We start from the raw sequence: 17,396 nt of genomic DNA on the forward strand, positions 1-17,396 counted from the left end.
CAATAAACACGTAAAACAGACCAAAAACGGAAAAATATTTGCATGCTTTGTCGATTTCAAAAAAGCATTTGATTCTATTTGGCACAACGGATTATATCACAAACTTTTACAAAGCAGTGTAGGGGGTTTATGACGTTATAAAATCAATGTATTCGAACAACAAATGTGCAATACGAATTGGCAACACATACAGAATTCTTCACCCAGAAGAGAGGAGTGCGGCAGGGCTGTAGCCGGAGTCCAACGCTGTTCAACATTTACATTAATGAACTAGCGGTGCAGCTGGAACAGTCTACAGGCCCTGGACTCACTCTAGGAGACGAACATGTAAAGCTCCTGCTGTACAGGGACTACAGCAGCACCTGGACCTGCTGGAGAAATACTGCCAGAACTGGGCCCTGGCAATAAACCTCACAAAGACCAGCATTATGGTCTTTCAGAAAAAGCCCAGATGTCAGGAACACAGACACCAGTTCAGTCTAGGCAGCACCACCCTAGAGCACACGATGCAGTACACTTACCTCGGCCTGGTCATCACTGCATCGGGGAGTTTCAGTTTGGCAGTGAATGCTCTCAAAGACAAAGCTCGAAGAGCTCTATACGCCAGTAAGAAAAAATTCCAAACCATTGATTTACTGATTCCAATCTGGATTAAAATCTTTGATAGCGTGATTCAGCCCATAGCGCTGTATGGAAGTGAGGTCTGGGGTGCACTCAGTGATCAGAGCTACACTAGATGGGACAGGCATCCAACAGAAGCCCTACACACTGAATTCTGCAAAATTATCCTAAAATTACAAAGAAAAACACCCAATAATGCATGTAGGGCAGAATTAGGCAGATTCCCATTGATTATTAATATGCAAAAAAGATCCCTCAAATTCTGGATGCACTTAAAATCAAGTCCCACAGAATCGCTACATTTTAAAGCGTTACAAACCCAAGAACTGAACCCCGAAAAAAGTCCCCTCAGTCAGCTGGTCCTGAGACTTACTAACCAGACTAACTCCACTAACACTCACCAGTCTCAGACCAGCACTGCTTCTCACACGAACATCAGAACAAACCAAATTATCAAACAATCTAAGAATACATACAATTCTATCGAACTCTAAAAAAAATATCTCCAGAGTGTTAGAGACACAAAGCAGAGACGGATCCTGACCAAGTACAGGCTCAGTGAGCACAGTCTGGCCATCGAGACGGGCAGGCACAGAAAGAGCTGGTTACCCAGAGAACAAAGGCTGTGTTCACTGTAGGACAGGAGAGATCGAGACAGAAACGCACTTCCTCCTTCACTGTCACAAATACATTTCTATAAGAGACCTCTACTTTAAAAAATGTAATACATTAATAAATAACTTTATAGTCGTGACTGAAATAACAGTCGGACAGACAGCCACACTGGCTGCGAGATACATGTGCGCGTGCCACAGCCTGAGAGACAGCAGGTGAGTGTGTGTGTGTGTGTGTGTGTGTGTGTGTGTGTAATGTATCTGGCCTCAGTATGTGTCAGTATATATTACTGTGTTGTAATATTTTCTTTATTATTACCATCAATTATTATTGTTTATGCTAATGTGTATTATTATTTATGTTATTCGCTTTGGCAATATTGTATTTTTACATTCATGCCAATAAAGCAATATTGAATTGAGAGAGAGAGAGAGAGAGAGAGAGAGAGAGAGAGAGAGAGAGAGAGAGAGAGAGAGAGAGAGAGAGAGAGAGAGAGAGAGAGAGAGAGAGAGAGAGAGAGAGAGAGAGAGAGAGAGAGAGAGAGAGAGAGAGAGAGAGAGAGAGAGATGCTTTGACGGGTTGTCATAGAACAATGTGTCAACTCCACGGCTGCTCTTCGCTGATGCTAATTACAGGTGACAGGGCTAAGTACAAGGCTTTACACATGATAACGATGACTCTAGAGGAAGTTCTTCATGGTCCTCTTTACAGCCAGGCTGACAGCCGCCATTATGCATGCTGGGATTTTGTCGGGTTTCACTGATGAAGCTGGCCACTCAAAGAAAGAGAGGAGAAAAGGACATATACTGTATCGCCTGATCTGCGCAGACACTGTACAGACCCTGTCAGCTCATCAGGGTACTGAAAAAGACTGCTTAATTTAATATCATGATGTTAATATCATAATAATAATTTACACTGATGTGTAAATAAGATTTTCATGCATTTCCTTCTCACTTAGAAATTAACAATTTGTGCGACAAAATATAATTGCAACCTAGATTGAAATAATTGAATTATCTAATGTTTGTCCCACAAAACAGTGTGATTGAATTAACTGACGACAACAGTAAAATATTTCAGTTCATATATTATCCGCTTAAACTCTGGGACCATTTTTGGGTGATTTCCGCCTGGATTTGGCCTACCCAAATTGAAAAGCTCCCCATACACACATGAAGAGGTCTAAGTTCAAAATTTGTGTCATTTTACAAGAAACCCTTTGAAGTCACATAAAACACTGCTAAAAGTGAAAAATATATAAGTATATGTTGTCTAAGCTGTAATAACCACCCAAAAAAGTAGGCAGTTTTTTTTTTTTTTTTTATAAAATCATTTTTGAAAGTGTGTAACTCAGGCCCTGTGTGCTCTAGGTTCATGGTTTGGGCTGTTTCCACTAAATTCCAGAAAATGTTGAAAAAAATAAGTTTATGTTGTATGCAAGGTTTATTCAAATGGGTCTGAAGGGATGACCCCCCTTAAAAAGGACAGCACTCTAATAAGAGCAGTATTTCTTCATTTGTGTCAATTTGTAAAACAACAGGAGTCAGGACGTGTGCGTCGAGCTCTGCTTCCACCGTTCACTAAACAATGAAAGCAGAACAGTCAAATGTATACACACAGCGCATGACACAGAAATCAACAGAAACATGCATGCATGAAAAAATAAAGCACAACGCGGGCGTGCTCACGCCGATAGCTTTGTTTTTCTGATAATGTGATTTTTGCACACATCTATGTAAGAATTTTCACATTGGCAATTGTTATTATTGCAATAATGTTTATTTTGTGAGTTTATAAGTGAGTAAATGATTTTATGTCTAACACTATGCTCAAAATTGCCCAGATACCATGATACTAACTCAAAAAGTTCACTGAAACATATGCGGTTCAGATTATTTTTAATTACCTCTATTTACATTATTCTTAATGTGAGTGCGGATGCTACAAAAGTAACTTAATTGTGTCGAGATTCCTGGTCCTGTTCGCCCTTTCTATTTATTTTAACGGTACTGTACAAAAACTGTCAGTTATGCTGCTTGATATGTAAACCTGTGTTGCCTTGTTTATGGCATAATGCTTTTTGTGGCTACTTCTTTTGTCCTCCGTCAGGCTATTCATGCTTCCATGCTTGAATAGCTCTCCCTCACCATATACAGGTCCTTCTCAAAAAATTAGCATGTTGTGATAAAGTTCATTATTTCCCATAATGTAATGATAAAAATTTAACTTTCATATATTTTAGATTCATTGCACACCACCTGAAATATTTCAGATCTTTTATTGTTTTAATACTGATGATTTTGACATACAGCTCATGAAAACCCAAAATTCCTGTCTCAAAAAATTAGCATATCATGAAAAAGTTCTCTAAACGAGCTATTAACCTAATCATCTGAATCAACTAATTAACTCTAAACACCTGATTCCAAAAGATTCCTGAGGCTTTTAAAAACTCCCAGCCTGGTTCATTACTCAAAACCGCAATCATAGGTAAGACTGCTGACCTGACTGCTGTCGAGAGGGTAAGACACAGAAGGAAATTTCTGAACGAATAGGCTGTTCCCAGAGTGCTGTATCAAGGCACCTCAGTGGGAAGTCTGTGGGAAAGAAAAAGGGTGGCAAAAAACGCTGCACAACGAGAAGAGGTGACCGGATCCTGAGGAAGATTGTGGAGAAGGACCGATTCCAGACCTTGGGGGACCTGCGGAAGCAGTGGACTGAGTCTGGAGTAGAAACATCCAGAGCCACCGTGCACAGGCGTGTGCAGGAAATGGGCTACAGGTCCCGCATTCCCCAGGTCAAGCCACTTTTGGGCTACAGAGAAGCAGCACTGGACTGTTGCTCAGTGGTCCAAAGTACTTTTTTCGGATGAAAGCAAATTTTGCATGTCATTCGGAAATCAAGGTGCCAGAGTCAAGAGGAAGACTGGGGAGAAGGAAATGCCAAAATGCCTGAAGTCCAGTGTCAAGTACCCACAGTCAGTGATGGTCTGGGGTGCCATGTCAGCTGCTGGTGTTGGTCCACTGTGTTTTATCAAGGGCAGGATCAATGCAGCTCGCTATCAGGAGCACGACCTGGCACCTGCTCACAGTGCCAAAACCACTGGTAAATGGTTTACTGACCATGGTATTACTGTGCTCAATTGGCCTGCCCACTCTCCTGACCTGAACCCCATAGAGAATCTGTGGGATATTGTGAAGAGAAAGTTGAGAGACGCAAGACCCAACACTCTGGATGAGCTTACGGCCGCTATCGAAGCATCCTGGGCCTCCATAACACCTCAGCAGTGCCACAGGCTGATCGCCTCCATGCCACGCCACATTGAAGCAGTCATTTCTGCAAAAAGATTCCCGACCAAGTATTGAGTGCATAACTGAACATAATTATTTGAAGGTTGACTTTTTTTGTATTAAAAACACTTTTCTTTTATTGGTCGGATAAAATATGCTAATCTTTTGAGCTGTATGCAAAAATCATCAGTATTAAAACAATAAAAGACCTGATATATTTCAGTTGGTGTGCAATGAATCTAAAATATATGAACGTTTAATTTTTATCTTTACATTTTGGAAAATAATGAACTTTATCACAATATGCTAATTTTTTGAGAAGGACCTGTATGGTGCATTTTGCTGGGATAATAGGTTTATATAGTATCTTAGCTCATGTATGTGAAGTGTATCGCTTTGATACAGCATTATTTAGATGGCGTATGCACATTAAAGTTAAAAAGAGGCCTTTAAAGGGGAACATTAATTAGATTGTAACTCATTATGTTATCAATGTTTATACCAAACAAAACACATAATCTAGCTACACTTAACTCAGGCAGAGATAATTCAGAAATTGCACTCTTTGTAGCACTATAATTAAAATTAGACAGCGAACAAACCCATTTATCTTTAATTGAATCTTAAGTGCACTGGTTCGTTTGCCTCTTGCCCCACTAAAAACGGCACTAAGAAATTTGTGAATTTTCGGTTCTGTCACCAAAGGAGTCGAAAGCAGCAGCAGGGAGCACAAGGAATATTAGCATTTATAGGGTTTGCTCAACACCTGGCTCTAATAAGCAACTTATGCAGTCCCATTCTTTTTGTTTTTATTTGCGTATGATGGAGAAATTAGTTCCTGTCCATCAAACCCAATGGAGCTGTCACAACCAATGAAGTAGTCCATTTGTTAGTGGACATGCTTGCACACTGCATTCTACACCACTAGTAAAACAGGGGGGTGAGGTGGGCCATAAATCAATATACATTGGACACAGTCCACTTCCCACCCCAGCAGTTGACTAGAGCTATATTTTGTGAAATCAACCGAAGGGAAAAAGTCACAACAACCCCAAATAAGTTGCTGGATGTGTTTCAGCATGAGAAGGTCCATCATGTGTGATTACACAGAAATGATTGACAGGGCCTCCTAGATCAGATTTAAAATGGAAACAAATATGGATACATAAAAAGACGTTTTCTCTTGAAGAAGTTAATATGATGTGAGAGGGAGGATACTAATATGTTCATAGTAGGTCGAATCAAGGCACATCTTCAACCTGCATTGATTCAGTCTGACTTAGACTGGCCACACACTTCAAGATTTCAAGCCAGATTTTGGGCCCGATCTGGCGGGGTGTGGCACAATTTAAGGCTTCATGCAACCAACTTTTTGTCTAAAATATCTTCAATGATGTGGTGTCATTACTATTATTTTACTGCCTTTGACCTGATACCCTAAATAGCCAATCAGAGTGAGCAAGCTTCACCAACTGAATGTTGAGTACTTCTGAAATTTGGCAGCCATAAAGACCCTGTCCCAAATGGTACACTTCATAAGTACTTACGGTCTTGTGTCCGTTAAGTCCACGAGACCGTTTCCACTGCAGGAACTTTTTCAAAGTTCAGTAACTTTCAGGGGTGGGACTTGGGCGTTGAACATTCTGATTGGTTGAGTTCATGCAGCATTTTGATTGGTTGACTCCAAGCAGCATTTTTTTCAACCGCATTTTTAAATGTCTGTTGTTTTGCACGCCGTAAGAGTTGTTTGCTATTCAGGTCAACAACGGAGTTGTTATAAAAAAATACATCTGATAGACAACGACGAGGTTCAGGCTTTATTAAGCTTATATGCAGAGATCGAAATCCAGCGGGAACTGGAAAGTTGTGCAAAGTCCTATATTACCGGACTAATTTGCCTAATCATCACAGTGATTTAGACTGCGATGGAAATGCAGACAGCAAAAAAAGTTCCCTGCACAAATTGCACTGACAGCTAGCTGCACTATCAACTGTATGCACTGTGCACGTTCTTGTTCTTGTCAAGGGGTATTGTCTTTTTAATGTCTGTGGGGGGTTTGGTCTACTTTAAGTCCTACTGTTTGGTGGTTATTGTTGGGGAACATGGTCTGTTTTTGTACTTATGATGTTTGTCTTTTATGTTATTTACGTCTGAGAGTTGTACCAAGACAAATTCCTATCAACTTGTTGACATGGCAATAAACATTATTGAATTGAATTGTTCTGTGTCATTTCGGTAGAAACACAGCTTTTGGTATAAAAAGGGTGCTCCCAAGTGCCCCTTTGTGGTCTCCATGCACACTTTTGCCGAGTCTACACAGAAGCGAGCTCTGTAGCAGACTTCTTCCTGGAGGATTATAATGCTAAAAATCAAAACTGCCCTTATGTCTGCGGTCTCCCAGTTTTAAAATCAGAAAAGACATGAAAATCGCCTTGTGCATCCTAGGCCTTAGCCGTTAATGATTGGAAAGTCTTCCCGGGAGAGATCACCTATGACAATCAGATCACCCGGAAAAGGCTGTCCTAACAATCTCCCTCTCTTCTACTGTTGTTCTCTCAGTATTGCCTCATTTTACCTCTGAACTGCTGACTTAGACTGAGGTGAAAAATATAGAGCCATATTTCACCTCATTGAGTATCTTTTTTCCCCCAGTCAAAAGACATCTAATTGCTAATCTATAATCCTTTTAATATGGTCTTGACTTTTTTCGATTGATCCTCTGCCAGGCGGAACAGCATGGCTGGAGGCTACATTAATCTTATTAAGGGTGGGTTTAGGATGGTGCTGCAAATCCAAGCAGTGCTTTTACCCATACTATACTGCACGCCCCCTTTACTCTTTCTTTCTTTACCTCTCCCCGATACATCTCAATGCCAGACTCACCTTGCTTTGTTTATAAGTAACAAACTTGACAAATCCAGGTACAAAAGGGCTTTGTTGAATGATGTTTTTTCATTAATATTTATGTTTACTTACGGTGAGGGTGAATGATGATAACTGGCTGGTATTTCTCTCTCTCTATCTCTCTCACACACACACACACACACACACACACACACACACACACTGTAATAAATCATCATATTCTTTCTAAATAATTCAGATGGCCTGCTCACTCAACTGTAATGTTGCCCTTTACTTTCCAAGATTGATATAGAGGTCAAGTAACATTTTAAGATATATTATTAAAAGCCTGTTCACATCGGGATGATTTCCGAACGCGTTTATCACCAACGTTTAACTCCTTGTGACTAAAAGCGGCAGGTGTACAAGTGTCTTTTTTTTTTTTTAAATGACTTGGGTTCATTTTTTTTTTTTTTTTTGACACGCCGCGTTAAAAACTGTCCGACCAATAAGATCAACGCTTTTATTCATGTGCCTGAAGCTGCTGAAGTTACAAGAAAACACAACTTGGTGGTGCTCAAGCACACAACGGCCCTGCCGGGCACACATTGATACGATAAACTATGATCTGCTAATAAAACTTTCCCTGTCACCTGCGACGCTGCTGCTTGCTAGTTAGCAAAAAAAGTGTCTGAATGGTTTTGGCAAGCACGTAAATACTGTCTCTCTTCTTCTTCTGTGTGACAAGCGAGTGTCAGAATCGCAAAGTGCCGCAGCTCCACCTTGTGTACCATGAGCGCCATCTACTGAATGTGCACATTCACTTGGCGCATCGTCAGTGAAAATCGTTTAGGTGTGAACACACAAGACGCGCCAAAAATGTCTCGAAAAACGGTGACGAAAAGCGCTCGCGATATTCGCCCTAGTGTGTAAAGGCCTTAAGGCATATTCTTGGTTGTAAAGGTGTTTGTTTGGAAACGTAGACTTTTGAACTTTTGAAACTTTAAGACTTTTGTTCATCTTCGTAACACAAAATATCTTTTTGATGACAGCTACGCAGCTACCACTTTGACACTTCAAAAAGTATATGAAGAGATCTTGAGATAATCTATAGGAATTGCCCACATTTTCAGAAAAGACGGTTGCTTTATGATGAACAGATTGAATTTAGGCTTTTATTCACATATAAACATGAATAAACTCTCCGTTGTGGTAAACGGAAGCTCAAACATCACCTAATGTGTGAGATTGAACTAGGTGCATTCATGTGTTATCCAGCACATTTGAGCTTCCACTGGAACCAATGAGGTTCATTCTCACTCATCAACGCAGATTCGGTTGACCTTCTGTTTATTTCCGCTGATCAATGTTTAAATGTAAAAAATCCCTTTAAGTCAATCTATACTCTTTAGAATAAATGAGTTACACTACATGCTACAAGCAAAAAGTATTTGACAATGCTGAGTCTAATAAAAGGTGAAAAATCTTTTAAATATTACAATGAAATTACATGGCTTTTCTAACAACCAGTTCAGTATTTATTTGGCACAAAAAACAATGGATCTCAAGGGTGACAACACTAAACTTGTAGAACTTGTATAAATAAACTCTAATTGGCCCTTCCTCTAATTGGAAGTATAAAAAGTAAAGCTGAATGTCCAATCCAGTGTGTCAAGAAGCGTGTTAGTGGAAAATCTAACATTACAAAAATAATGATACAATTATGAAAAATAAAATTGATATAAACATTTTGATTTTTAATAACAATAGATAGCTGTCACTGCTACTATATCATGATCATGCCCCTAACATAAATAATATAGTAAATATGATAAATTAAAACATTTAGGCAATGTGTGGCCTTACATGCATTTGACACATGATCTGTAACATTGATTCTACTGTGTGGACATGAATGTACTAGCATTAACAGTTTATAAATGTAATATACTGTACATATTTTAGATGGTTCACATAATCTTGTTTCATATAGATAGAGCTCAAATGTGAAATCTCCAGTTTCCTTTTTCGATCAGACTGTAGTTTAAAGTGAAGTGGTCTTTTCCCCTATGGACCACTTCATTAACTCTAATCCAGAGAACGAGCTGAGAAAAAGACAAATGCAGCCATGTGGAAAACAGGCAGGGTTCATTTCTGCATAAGGGATCATCAATCCATGAAAACAATGTCCATGCACTTTTCAAGTGCTGAAAAATCTCCCCTGGCCCTGAGTAAGGATTGTTTTACAGTTTTAAGTTGTCGATGTGTGTATAGACCTATGGGTAAAACCTTAGACAGCTGAATTTTGTGAGCATGGAAACATGTCTTTGGAAAAGCTTTAACTTTTAAACTTTTCCAGGTTAATGATGCTTTAAGTGAATTAACCAAACTTCACTTGACTATTATGGATAATTCAAGTTCTCATAATAAGAGACACATTTTTGAACCTAAATAATAGCATCTGTATTGAAAATGGTGGAAAATCCCTTCATTACCATTTACTGCAGTCTTAATTTCTGTAATGTTTCAAATCAACACGCCCCTTTCAAAGTCACAACCTGACAAAATTTCAAGTATTCCTTTTGTAAATACTTAGCTCTGTCTTTCAAGTTCTCTGAGCTCGTAATTACGATTATTATTTAAACTCCACAAGCTAGGCTAAAATTTCGCCACCGAATTAGATCGACACGCCCCTTATCGAAGAATGTATAACGTTACCTGTAAAGTAGTCTACAATCAAAGCAAGATCGGTACCTGTTTTGAAGATCTCTTCTCCACATACAGTGATGAAAACCGTCTTGCACTTTCGTCTTCTTTTCGGTTCTGGCGTGCTGTTTGAAGTCGCCCTCTCCTGACTACTAGTAAAAAAAAAAGTTACAACTGCGTTCAGCACGTGCGTTTGCCCATATATGGAGTGCACTCAAAAAAACGCGCTAAACGGTTGAGAGGCAGAAAACGCATCACACATCTTCTGATTGGCTGAACAAAGAACCAATTCCCAGGCTTCGCCTTCGGCCTCTTTTTATTTTATCGTTTAGGGTGCTGTGTATGGAGGACCAAATTACTCAAAATGAAATAATTAAATCAAGACTGAAATAAAAAACAACAACAATTAAATGTAGCCGTTTATTCTGAAAAAATTAAATAATTAATTAATTTAATAATTAATTTAATTTAATATTAAATAAATAATTAAATAAATAAATGTATCTATTTATTTTGTAAAATTACATGAAATTGTTTAATATAATTCACAATAACCTCTTCCACACACACTATTGCTATGTTTAAAAATAATTTAAAAAAATATGTTGTTCACAATACTATGCTGCATTTATGAATGACGCCTATTTGACGAATCATGCATTTCCATAGCACCATTTTCCCAAAGATTTTTTTCATAATAATGGAGGACATTTCACAAATGCCAACCAACCGGCAGTGGGCGGAGCTTGTCTCTGATTGGAAGTTTAAAGGTGAACTATGTAGTATTTTTGCAGTAAAATATCCAAAAACCACTAGGCCGGTGTTATATATTTTGTTCAGTTGAGTACCTACAATATCCCAGAAGTTTCCAACAATTTGTAAATTGTGAGAAAATTGCTATTTTAACTAAGGACAGGGACGTTTCAGCATTGCATTTGAGTGAGTCGCCTGTCAATTGTGTCATATCTGCGTTACCCTCGGTTTCGGCTTTTATTTCGCAGGAGCGCTTTACTCTTAGCAGTGTGAACAAGTGAACGCACGGAGTAAAGTCATAACATCGTTTTGAACACACTTAAATGTATCTAATATGATAAACAGAGCTGCATTACCTCAAAATCATAACCGGAAGAGCGGATCTGTGCAGGCGCCCGGCGAATGTGTCCCGTCCCGTCATAATAAAAGTCCCGGTATTCGCGAGGCGGGTATTTGTTTAACAATCGCTCCAGCAGCTGTGCTCAGGTCCATAACACTCGGTCCTGCTCTGCTTTTGACTACAGTAACGTTAATAACCGCATGCATGAACGTGATTTCTGCCCGAATCCTATTTTCCACCGGCTGTGATGAGAAGACCACATCTCCCAAGATGCTGCGCTCACACTTTGCGTCATCAAACTACGCATTTGTTTTGAATAGGCGCCCTCCAGTGGACGAAAGCTGCATAGTGCACCTTTAAGAGTCAGACATGACAGATCGATCTGTGTGTGGTGTGGTGACTAAAAATGTATTTTTACTCTATTTTTTTCTAAAAACCTGAAAACTATGAGAACTGTGGCTGTGTTTAGGCTGTGTTTTTATCTTGATCAATTCCTATCGCCATATTCATTTCCAATCAATTCCCCAATTTCCCCTTTGCCCCTTGCCAGACCCAGACAGAAAAAAGTAATCAATAGGCTTGTTTGAGATGCGCCTTGCCTCGCCTGAAATAAAGGCGAGCCTAGGCGGCTGCAGTGAGGGGAGGAGTGAAAAAAGTGCAAGCAAGCCGGACAGTTCTCTCTTCTCGTAGTGGATCAGACACCTGCTAGATCAGTTGCGGATATCGCGGGATTCACACTCGTGCGCTCTGTTGCTGATAAACTGGATGTAATTTAAGTTCTGTTGCTTTTATATGAAAATAAATATTATGAACAAGACACCCAAAGTTTTTGTTATTTATTTCCCTTCGAAAGACCTGTTTATCAAGCATTTTTACCTTAATTACATACATGTTTTTATATATTTTTATTAATAAGACAACAATCACATAACCAACAGAGAGATCGCCCTCTCCGAGAGTTTGAGAATATCCACACCTAATTGCGCAGATTTTGCTCATCTCAAACAAGCCTAATCTGAAAGGATTGACCAATCAGCTTGCTACTGCTAAGGTTTAGTCGCATACAATAGTCCATAAACCGAATCATGTCCTCATAAACTGCGAGTAAACACACACAAATGTTGACAGGCCACTAAATACAGTACATACCACAGAGACGGACGTCCTGCTGTTGCTGTTTCTCATGTTCAATTTATTTTAGCCTCCGAATGATTCTGGATCATATCTATTAGCTGAGATCGATAGCGATGGGTTTCTCCACGCTTGAGGACGTCACCGCTTTGCACGCTCGTCATTCTTTAGCTCCGCCCACACGATACGCCTCCAGGCGTTCGTTTTTTTCTGGAAAGACTCGGTACAGCTATTTCTTTTATAAATATAATAAAACTAAAGACTTCGGAGATATGAAGGATGCAATACTACTCTATAGGTACTCAAGATTGACATGAGATTGACTGAAACTGAGTGTTTCACCCAAGGTGATCTGACAAAATAAAGTGCAAACACAGCGCTCTCACGCTAATTTGCCATGTTTAGTAAATCTGGCCCAAACTATGCAATATAAGTATAAGAATATTTATTTGATAATATTACTTTCCCTGATGTTCACTTATAATAGGAGTAAAGGTCATAACAGCCATCATTTAATTACCACTCTCTAATCTCCAAAATAAAACCAGCCATGTTATTTCCATTTTTGAAAGTATTTTAATATCTCTCCTGGAACTAACTGCCCAGTAGATGATGTGTAAACGTATGACTGGATGTCAACCTAGACATTTATCTCTAATATATCCTAAAGTTGCATGAAGTGCAGAAGAACTTTTAATATGGTTATTTATTTGGGGAAGATGTGTTCTGAAAACGTTGGTATTAGCAAAGGGAAATTTCAAGAGACCAACAAAACTTTTGTTCCAAAAAATAAGACTTTAATATTCCCCTTTAACATTGTGTGTAAGTGAAATGCTTAAAAAAATGTAAAAACATCCAATAAGATTTCTGGAGGATGCAAATCACAAGCTAATTATGATATATTGTCAAACATTTAAAACCCTGGTGCATAGACCTGTGATATTGTCTGGTAATTAATTATCACTTTTGTAGTACAATGTCCAATGAAGAGGAAGGTGACTGAAACAAATCTGGAAATATCAGTGGTGTTTGAAAATGTTGTATTGTGTCTCAAATGACACCTTCATGCATAATGCCTAATGTGGCGTGCTAACCTTCTGGCTGCTGGAGAGGGAGATGAATCCAGACAGCATGCAGAAATGGTAATGGAGGTGCTTTAGCAAAGGTTACCATCTCTCTACAGACCCAGCCCGGGCTGCTGCCTCACCTTATTGCGTAAAAATCAAAGGAAATGTTACATCTGAATAAGCTGTAAATGCACAGAAAGTTCACATGGATGACCCGCAGTGCACCAATGAAAGCCGGGATGCATTTTAGTTGAGAACCCTGAATGTGTTTTCAGCCACAAAATGTGTTTTGATTTGTCATTAGGAGTGTGAAGACTCATAAATTGTGCTCAAACATGTTTTATCTTTAAAAGCTAGAACAATGAAGTAGACATTTTTTTTTTAGACATTCCTCTATCCTAATAGCCTACATTTCATGTTCTTTCCCCACATTTAATAAACAAAAAAAAATTGAGTGCTGTCCTGAAATGCCCCCCTCCAGCCATTTAAAAGTCTGAGAGGGAAATTTGCCCACCGCTGTAGCAAACTTTCAGGAAATGATGAGTAACAATTTTAAGGAGGAGCAGTAATGGCGTGCTCACTCTCACAGTAGCGGATATTCAGGAGTGTTTAATGAAAACAAATTTTTCATGGCAATTAAAATGATTAAAGCCAGAGGGCCTTTTTGCTGTTACCCTGAATTGCTCTAGGAACAAGGCGGCAACAAAGCTACGAACCAAAATTGCATTAGTAGTGGAGGAGAACTGTATTAAAATGCAAATGTACAGCTGTTAATAGTTCTTCAAAAACCAATAATCCCCCACAGTCAGTCATGTGTCAGAATGGTTAATGGAAAAATATCCCAGAGGCACACAGGGTCCTTTTCCATTCCGCTTCTGATTAAAGCAGAAATTCTGCAGAGGCAAAAGCAGAGTTCGGAGTGGGATGGGATTGGCTGGGATGGCTTAATGTTGGGCAGGAGACCAAAACCCATTGTTGGGAATTTCCCTGACTTTAAGGCATGCTTTGTCCCTCCTGGGATGGCTGTGAAGTGCTTAGCAGGGGAAGAAAACTACTAAATCTGATCTGGAGGCATTAAAGCTATTTATCATGAAGGTGTGTAGTGCATAATCTGTATCGAACAACATCTGAGTTAAATACACATGATGGTCAGGCCCCTCATGCAGCGGAAACAGGCTCAGCCAAAGGAGGGGGAGGGGGCGGCCGTGGGTGTCATAATTGAATAAACACTGCGCTTGGCTATTCTGTCACTTAATTATGATTCTGCCGCAGGTTGTGTTATAGAGATCGAAGTGTTCTGACCCACCAGAGGGAGAAATGTAGTTCTGTCTCTCATTCCTGCACAGGAGGGGAGATGCCAATGGACCAAACAAGTTGATTAAGAACTTTATCATTTAATAGGTTTTCAGAAACCAGTAACAACAAGCCAAACATATATATTTGCGTAGTATAATTTTTTTATTGATTTGGCTATTTATTTACTTATCATTTTGTGCATTTTTTAAATAAATACATCAATGTATTTATGTTAGGTATAAAGCAGTATAAAAATATCATATCATTTAATTATTTGATGCACTGAAATACTGCTTTTTATGCTGAACTTTTTATATTATAGTAAACAACAGCACAGACGGAAGGAAGGAAGGAAGGAAGGGTGTAGACAGATAGATAGATAGATAGATAGATAGATAGATAGATAGATAGATAGATAGATAGATAGATAGATAGATAGATAGATAGATAGATAGATAGATAGATAGATAGATAGATAGATAGATAGATAGATAGATAGATAGATAGATAGATAGATAGATAGATAGATAGATAGAGACAGCGCACAACCTCATCTTTTATGATAATTAGAAAGAGCAAATTTAAGGAACACTTCAAACAGCTCCAAAATGAGTCTGTCTGCAAAACCCCTGTGGAAAGGCGATGGAAGACACAAACCTAGTGCCCTCTTTAATTACTGATAAGTCGTGAGCCAGCTAAACTCAGTGGATTGTTCCCGCCGGAGGCCCTAATCACTTTACAGCGGACCGCCGATCCTAACTGCTGCACTGGAGTTTTCTGTGGCAGTCCCTGCTCCTGAAACCAACACTATCGGTCTGCCGGTCTCTCCATCTCCACTTCCTGCCACTGAGACATATTGCATCTGCAAATGAAAGATCTCCCTTCTCAGTAGACTATATCAAATCCTGTGGCAACAAGAGTATAGTTCTACTTGTGAGCTTCTTGAGTTTCACTATTTTACAGTCATAAGAACTTAGAATTCATTAGGGTACTGTGTGTACAGTACACAATTTCTTTATTTATGAAGGATGTCATGACAACTTAAACTGCATATTACTTTTGACCAAGTTTTAGGACTAGATTTGCATGGCATTGTATGTATGAAAGTCAATGCATTACAATGTATTTACTGCTGAGATAATATGTGTAACGGGGTTCGTAGATGGGAAGGAAGGAGGCGGCAACCGGCGAACGTTCAACAAAGACTTTTAATTCAAAATAAACAAACAAAACAAAAGTAACACGGGCAGCCCCTCACAGACGACTGCACGCACACACAACAAAACATAAACAAAAAATAACATAAAATCCAGGCCTGGTCCTCTCTCGTCTTTCGCTGCCTTCGCCACTCCTTTTATGCTCCCGTCACTCGGCCGCGAGACGAGACCGGTGTGTCGCGCAGCTGGCACTCATTAGCACTCGTCACCGGCCAGCTCTCGTGGTCCCTCGCCCTGCTGCTTGCCACAATATGGTGCGTTCAAGTCATTGTAAAGATCGTATTTACGAGTTGAACGTGCATAAATGCCACCACAAAGTTGTAAATACCAATGGGAAGTTCGGGATTTTCTTTAAGCCCCGATCTGTTTGAGTTGGTGGGGGGTGTTAGTGAGAAACATGGTGGAATCAATGGATGCAACGTCTGTAGTTGAATATAACAGGCATGGGCGTCGGAACCATTGTGTGTGGGTGGGACAAGACCCACCCACTTTTTAAGACCAATGATATTGGACCCACTCACTTTTATCGTCTCTAATTCAGCACGTCTGCTTACCTTGACTACCCCTTAACCGATAAACTTATTAAGAAACGTATTATTAAACACATGTTAAACGCTTTATTTCCCCTTTTCTAATATTTTCTCTTTTCTATTGAAAATAAACACCTTTCTGATCTGATATGTGATGGGTAAAGGGAGTAGAGCGAGTGTGGCAAAAGATGGATTCGAACATATGGTCGATTTGCGTCAAAACTTGATGCCATGCGTCTTACCCCTTCTCTATAGCCACAGTGAATATTTCAGTGATTTCTGTCATTTTGTCTGGCCCAATCAATCGTTTAGTAAACGGCACTTTTTCTGTCTGGACACGGGGCATTAAAAACATGCAACTTGTTCATTATCATTATCTGTGAAACTGTTGATTTCTATGGCAGTTAAATGAATATAGCCTTTTTATTAGACTATTGGTATTGACTGGTTTGAGGTCTTTTTTGGTATAGGAAAGGGATATGGCCTCAAACGCACCATAATGCAGGAAATCACATCTATGAAATTTTTTTTCTGGGGCAGAACCCCCAGACCACCCGCAAAACAATTTCCCCACCTATCTTATTTTGCCATAGCCGTTACTGACCCACCCACTTTTTATTTGCTTCCGACGCCCATGATAACAGGTATTTAGCAGTGACGCTATCAGGCGTTGTAATTCACAACAAAGTAAGCTGTAATATGCCTACAATTAGCCTAATATGTAACGATACCATTTACAGTGGCATTATAGATCAATTAAAAACATAAAAGGGTTAAAACTCACATTCTTTGTTGTTCATTTCCTATAAGCAGAGTTAACATTGCTGTATTTTTGGGACATTCATTTAAAGAAGGTACACCGCCATCTCGCGCCGACCAAGAGACTTGAATGCACATGATGTCATAAACACGACTACTCACCTCGTGAATACCAACATCCCAGGAGGACTTGAATGCATCGATAGTACAAAGGTCCTCAACC

At 39.4% G+C, this 17,396-nt stretch overlaps 1 long non-coding RNA gene across 1 annotated transcript in view; it reads right to left on the reverse strand.

Moving 5' to 3' along the window:
* Nucleotides 1-10,226, reverse strand: part of LOC137048445 (uncharacterized) — an 88,071-nt gene extending 77,845 nt beyond the window's left edge. The window contains exon 1 of the long non-coding RNA XR_010899406.1: nt 10,129-10,226. This is a non-coding gene — a long non-coding RNA (uncharacterized lncRNA). The remainder of the gene's footprint in view (nt 1-10,128) is intronic.
* Between the last annotated feature and the right edge of the window lie 7,170 nt (nt 10,227-17,396).

The sequence above is a fragment of the Pseudorasbora parva genome, chromosome 19 (assembly GCF_024679245.1).
Source record: "Pseudorasbora parva isolate DD20220531a chromosome 19, ASM2467924v1, whole genome shotgun sequence".
Taxonomy (NCBI): domain Eukaryota; kingdom Metazoa; phylum Chordata; class Actinopteri; order Cypriniformes; family Gobionidae; genus Pseudorasbora; species Pseudorasbora parva.